General features: G+C 31.8%; 1 long non-coding RNA gene across 1 annotated transcript in view; it reads right to left on the bottom strand.

Annotated features, from left to right (window-relative positions):
- The window catches only part of LOC137646016 (uncharacterized), a 1300281-nt gene that overhangs the window by 804959 nt on the left and 487822 nt on the right, over nt 1-7500 (bottom strand). The window contains exon 2 of the long non-coding RNA XR_011045378.1: nt 3488-3563. This is a non-coding gene — a long non-coding RNA (uncharacterized lncRNA). The remainder of the gene's footprint in view (nt 1-3487; nt 3564-7500) is intronic.

The following is a 7500-nucleotide window of genomic DNA, read 5'->3' as shown; positions in this document are numbered from 1 at the left end:
AAATGACAGAAGGATTACCTGGGTCAGTATCAGATGTTAGAAGAGCAGGAAAGTTGTATAACGTTGGACGACGATGTGATGAGCAAACGAAGTGGAGGAAAGTATGTTGGGACTGGGAGGATACGAAGCAGCGAGTTGTGAGTTGGGGAAAGGTGAAAAATTTAGGAATTAAGAGAAGATTATATTAGATCAGCAAATTGCTTTGTTATAGCGGGCATACAGTAAGGAATTTACCTTTGTACATAATTAAAGTAAACTAAAACTGTCTACCTTGGCGTAGAAAAAGTAAAATTCTATCCAGTTTTTTTCTATACCTAGGTAGTTTAAATTCCATATGCTTTGCGGACTCTAACAAGTGTTCTTTGCTACGAATCCCATATATCAAATTTTTGCATAAGGATTTGTAAACGAACAATTAATTTATGATTAAAAAATAAAGCTGGACCGGGTTCCATTTACTGAATCCCTTTTTGTGTAGATCCGGCATGAATAACTGAAAATCTCGAAACTACAAGAAAAGCTGTACTTCGAAAACTTCCCCCCATCTCTTTAACCTAACAATGAGGTTTTTTTTATAAGAAAATCGCCACTATTTCAATTTAGTGTTTGACTACATAATCTAAATTCCATAAACTCTCTCTCTCTCTCTCTCTCTCTCTCTCTCTCTCTCTCTCTCTCTCTCTCTCTCTCTCTCTCTCTCTCTCTCTCTCTCTCTCTCTCTCTCAAAGAAAAGAACTTTATTAAGCAGTGGTTTATTACTAATATAGTTTAAAAATTAGATTTGGTATAAATTAACAAGTAATAAGTATTAAGGAAAATGAAAATAATTATCAAATCAAAGCTTTAGAAATATTAAGGGAATTCATCTTAGCTCCTTTAACTTGAGAAGGAAATAATAAGAAAAATTAAATAGAGAGAGAGAGAGAGAGAGAGAGAGAGAGAGAGAGAGAGAGAGAGAGAGAGAGAGAGAGAGAGAGAGAGAGAGTTTCCCTTTGCATTCCTCCAATGACTTGTAAGAATGAAGAAGCCCTGATTTCCCTGGGGGTTTTTCACTTAGCACTTCAAATCCCAGTTCCCAGAGCCTCTTCTGCTCGCGCTGTCTGGGTGTCACCTTTTCACTGGCACTTTCCCACAAATATCCTGCTTGCTGAAGTCTCTACCTCCATTTGCTGTTGCTTTCGGGTTTTTCGCTTAATGAACCATACCGCAGGGATTTGTTTAGGAATATATGATCTCGATGTATTTTCTCGACACTTTGAAAGCAATCGACGTAATTTATACCTAAATCCTTTAATTATTTTCCTAAAATACAATTTAATTAATCACAACTTTATGTGCAAAATCAATCCTTTGTTTTTTGGTAGTTCCATAGCCCTCTTCAATTGTCTTTGGTAGGAGCTCTCTTAGTTGAGGGTACACTCAAGCCCACTACAGGATTCTATTTTCTTATTTCCTTTCCTCACTGGGCTATTTTCCCTGTTAGAACCTTTGGACTTAAAGCTTTCTGCTTTTCCAAATAGGGTTGTAGCATAGCTAATAATAATAATAATAATAATAATAATAATAATAATAATAATAATAATAATAAAATGGGATATTCAAATGAAGTATCAATATAATTACAATCATATTTCATGACTTTCATTTTCTAAATTTTTGTTGTATTTACATAGAGTTGTTTGTAGCATTCAGGTTCCATTAATCTTAAGAATTTGCGCAAATCTAATTTGATTCACCTATAATTACTTGTTCAAGTTATCTTTCAAAATTCCACCAATGATATAAAACAATGCATACCTTGTTCAAATTCATGCTTTCGTAAAGATTATTCAATAATGATTTATGAGGTGTTTAAAGGTTCTCTGAAAAAAATTAATTTATGCAAGTAAGCTAGAACCAACCTATCTTTATATCCTATGCAAATTATTTTGTATCTTCTATGGTCATTAAATATACCTTGTGATGTGCCCTTGATACTCTCAGTTATATTTAAATTTCACTCATAACTTTTGTATCAATACAATCTAAAGTTATAGACTTTATTTGACCATCAATCCTTCGGTCGTGTATCTGAATTGTAAATTAAAATCCTACCATTAATCTTCGTTACAATGCGATATGTATAGCCGTCTCATTCTCCTTTACTATCATACAATGAAATAATGCTCAGTCTAACGCATTCCTTCTTAATCTTTTTCTTCCGTTATGTACATTACAGTGCATGGTCAGACACTCCATCACACTATCAACTCTATTATGTTTCCATCACTTCCTGGTGTCTTTCCATTCTACCCTCTATCACTTGTCCACCTCATATCCTTAGCAATTACTTCCAAAAGTTTTTTTAACATTACATTTACCTTTGCGACTTTAACGGCATTCAGCTCGACCATACTTATAGCTTTCATGTTCCTCAGTTTTTTTTTTTTTTTTTTTTTTTTTTTTTTTTTTTTTTTTTTTTAAATAACCATTCCATCAAAACAGAAATTAATTCAGTTTGAAAAGCATCTCTCATTTTGAATTATAGATTTCAGATCAACGAAATGACGTGTGAAACAAATACTATCATCCATCTGAATTCGATCGGAATATGCTGAAACTAAAACAAGCGAAACATTTGAAACTCCTAAAGACTGCTGACGGGATAAAGTCATTAGTACCTGTCAATTAAAAACAAAATTATGTTGGATTCCTCGGGATGGAAGGTGCAATTACTGTACGATACATAATTTTCTTAGGGGTTAAGTTACCTAAAACGTAAAGTTGATTCAATATATACTGATCGAGTACAGCTTAATATTTGCATAACAAATATATTATCAATGACGATCTATCATGCAGTATACATTAAGAGTATATCGTACACACGCGTTTTACATTTACTATATGGATTTCCCTTTTTCAGGTGGACTAATTTTGGTGATCCGAAAATTAAAATCACTTCGTATTGGAATCAATATCGTTGCACAAACAAAAATCCATTGCCAATGTAATATCACAATTAACTTCAGGGCGTAAAACATTCGCAGCTCACAAAGGTATATTTATTTTTTTCAATAATCTTATTTGAGCTTATCTTAAGCTTCCTAGTTTGAGAGACCTTACTGACAAATAGCTCAAAAGGTTTAGCCTTTAACTTTTTTTACTTTTTATTGATGGAACTCTCAGTTGGCTCACTTTTTAAATATAAGTGGAGGCTACATATTCCCATATGTTCCGGTGTCAAATACAGTTATTATGTGCACCCTGTAATAAGTACTACAGTGGAAGCACGTCTGGAAAGCTTCAGTGTAGGATTTCGGAGCTCATGGGGAGATCGGTACGAACCAACAAACCTTTAAGAAATCAATTTCGGCTATTTATGACCATTCATTTAAAGCTGATCATTCCGTTTCCAGTGAAAATTTCAAAATCACTGACAGACATAGTAATGTCAGCCAACTGAGAATCTTAAAAGTCAACATTTTTAAGACAAAATATAGCTTACCTGTTCAGTTGCCGGTGACCCATTGATCCGTTTTCTGATCTGTGGGTTGCTGCTCTGGGTGGGTGGTCATCGTATCCTGTGGGTGATTAGGTATATTAGTAATTGGGTCTTTTATATAGTTTTATGTTCTTTAATTGGGAGGGTATATTATTAATAAGTCTTTTATATGGTATTATGTTCTTTTATTGGTTTAATTTTAGAGCTAGTTGGGCAGTTCTTGGAAGTATATATTCCTAAGTACCCTTTTTATTAATTTTCATTAATTTTACATAATAACAATTGCAGATAGGCTAAGGCTGACATAAGTTATGTCGAAAGCTGTCAAATACAAAAGATGATAGCAGCATTATCCATTTTCTTTTTACTTATATATATATATATATATATATATATATATATATATATATATATATATATATATATATATATATATATGTATAGATATAAAAGGTGGTTCAAAAGTGGGTGGGTAGTTAATGATTACATTTATTTTGAGATTACATATACATACAATTCTATTTACTAACAATTATTGCATTGATGATTAAATTTGATTGTGAACAATAATACAAAAGCCCTTAATTTTATTTTGAACCAAAATACAAAAGCCGATACATAAACCTATTCCACATACTGTGCACCTACTTTTTGACCACCATATATATATATATATATATATATATATATATATATATATATATATATATATATATATATATATATATATATATATATATATATACATATATATATATATATATATATATATATATATATATATATATATATATATATATATACATATATATATATATATATATATATATATATATATATATATATATATATATATTATATATATATAAATTTCAATAAATTACAGGGAAACATGCCCTAGAATCTAATTTTTTAATGCATTGACGAAATACTAGGTTTGTTAATTAATAATGAATATTAATACAAAATGCTCTAAAAATAGAAAGAAAAATATGCGACGCGTTTGTCTTCCTTGGCCAAGGAAATACCTCCATATTTATTCATTTGGTAAAAGGTTCAGCATATTTTTATTCTAAGACTAAAGAATGTTAATTATACCGCTTAATGTGAAGCTCTAATGAAAAATTCTCATACGCTATTTCCCTCTTTCATGAAATTTCCATATTTGCTCAACTCTCCAAGGGAAGCTCCCAAGATGAAATTCAAAGGAGAAATAAAAAATGAAAAGAATAAAACTCATTTTATCTACGCCATCTCCAAGACCACCGAAGAGGGTTGATGTTCCGAGGAAATGAAAGAGGTGAGATGTCTAGAGGGAAAGAGGAAGAAATCAAGAATGATGAAATATTGTGTATCATTTTCCCAAAATAGGTCCCTACACCTTATGAACATACCCATTTACTATATATTTGCCAATACATTAACTTTCACAAAAAGCCAATACATTTTAATTTATCTTTTATACATACTTGTATGCTTGAATCACATGATCTCTTAGGCTAGACATGTTTTCCTGGCATTCACACTTTCATGTAACCATACGTCAGTTGATCTCTTTGAAGTTATGAGCTTCTGAGTAAAATTTATTACAATATCATGTAAAACTCTGTTTCAGTCAATATCAGCTTGTCCATTGCCTATTGATTCCTGTTTTTTGCCCGACATAAATTCCCTTTATATCTTCAGTAAAGGACCGTAACTTCTTCAAGATTCTTGTGTTGAAGTCAGCTCTCTCACTAACTCGACTTTTCTTAAATCCTTAAAATAACATCCATTCATGATATCGAGACGCTCTTACTGAATACTGTATATCAAAGAGAAAGCAAAGAGGACCTGTTTTCGAATGCAAAGATTGCGCAAACACTAACTATTCAAGTTCGCTAATCTGATATACAGCAGGTCATAAAGTGTCTTATCAAATGCTCTTTGCAAGGATTTTGAAACCACAGCACTGGAAATTTTCTTTTTATATTAGCATGGACATTCAGCAACAATATTTTGGTCCCCGTTGCTTTAAGCAAATATATAAAACACTCGTATGTGACCTGTATTTTCTAACGAGTTTCAGTGAATGGTTTAAGCATGACTGTGCCACTCGTATTATTCTTACATTGACTGTCTGTTTCATATTTACAGAAACACCTACAGATTATTGCATGGCTCACTTCTGTCACTCACCTCTCTTTATCTCAGGAAAACATGGATCCTAACATTTTGTAACAAATTTGTTATATATTGAGTCAGTGGCTGAAACTGTGGTGGTCAAATGAAATTTAACGGAATATAAAACAGATTCTCAATGTCACCTTCTGACTTTTTGTATTAAAGATTAAGTGTCATCTTGGTATATTAGAAGTTACATATTCATCCGTATATGATGACGTTGCACACGTCAAAGACCTGACATGAGAAATGGTTTTGGAATAGTAAATTATTACCCTGAACAAGAATACAACTGTTGATGAGGAACAATGTCACCACAATAGGATCCGGGAATTGGAGACCAAGCATAAATCACTCGTTGAGCACCTGGTCGAAGCCCTAAGGATCCTATATCGAACCCATCCTAGCAGTGAGGCCATTCACTTCTTCAGAAAGTGAAGTGGAACCATAACAAGACAACATAACTGACGAAAAACTTGTAAATGACAAGGAATGAAGCAGCTTCAAGAGAATACATGAAATCATGGACCATTGCCGTTTTCAGCACTTTGTATTCAGAGGATGGAAAATCTGGCGTGAGCAGCGTTGAGCTTCCGCTGTGGAACCTTGACCAGTGACTTCTTCGTCTGAAACTGGTTTAACAGGTTTTAGAATGTTTGAAGCCACCTATTCACCCTTATATAATGACATACATATATACATATATTATTGTATATATAATGATCGAGATGGCTATTAGGTACTGACGGAGAGGAGAGATGAATGCAAGTGAAGTTTATATGTATATGCTTTTATGAATAAAATGTATACATATATGTATGTATATTCACACACACTTACACACACACACACACACACACACACACACACATATATATATATATATATATATATATATATATATATATATATATATATATATATATATATATATATATATATGTGTGTGTGTGTGTGTGTGTGTGTGTGTGGTACGAGCCTGTGCATGTAGATATTTATTTGACGAATTTAGGCACCATCAGGTCTGATCACTAAAAGCTACTCCTATAAAGCGATGGGGTTGGGCGTGGGACAAGCACGGTAACCCTATATTTAATAATTGAATCCTGTTAGTGCCAGTCCTTCTAAAATGGTATATTCCTCAATGTTCAGAACACTACAACTTCAACTTAATCTTTTTTTTTTTTTTTTCAAGCAGGGTGAGTTTGAACATTATTTCTTATATAGATATTTCAGTTTTGATACGACGAGATAAAATAGAATATCGCCAGGTAAACCAATAAACTAATTCTTTGTGTGTTGGGAAAAGCTGTTCTTCAATAATAAAAAAGGCAACAAGAAAGCAATTCTTCATAGCTGTTATCAGATTTTATTTCGATAGAGTTCTAGTGCAATATTGCGAAACATTTTCTAAATATTTATTTAGATTTGCAATAGAATTTTATATTCATAATACAGCTTTATTTCTAAAAATCTCCTTCGCTCTTGAACGATATGTTTTATCGTTATATGTTAAACAAAAGAAGGACAAGGTACATTTTCATTTCTTTTCAAACTACCAACTTTTACATTTTCAAGTTTTATAGAAGCTTGAACACGAATTAATATATAAATGGAATAAAGATGTATTCAAAATTATCGTTACTTTTAAATTGTCAAATATATTAATCAAATATAACATTAACAAACAATAATGAATAGCTACATAATATCTTTATAAGAAAACAACACAGGAAATATACTGTAGTTACTCGATCATGCCCTGTTGCTAACTATTTAAGTGACAAAATGTATTTAATGCATTAAAAGATAAGGTTTCCCTTTCACCTAATTATCTATAACGTTATATATAT

The sequence above is a fragment of the Palaemon carinicauda genome, chromosome 8, assembly GCF_036898095.1.
Source record: "Palaemon carinicauda isolate YSFRI2023 chromosome 8, ASM3689809v2, whole genome shotgun sequence".
Classification (NCBI taxonomy): domain Eukaryota; kingdom Metazoa; phylum Arthropoda; class Malacostraca; order Decapoda; family Palaemonidae; genus Palaemon; species Palaemon carinicauda.
The sequence above is the reverse complement of the archived record's forward strand: the minus strand, read 5'-3'. Positions and strand labels throughout refer to the sequence as shown.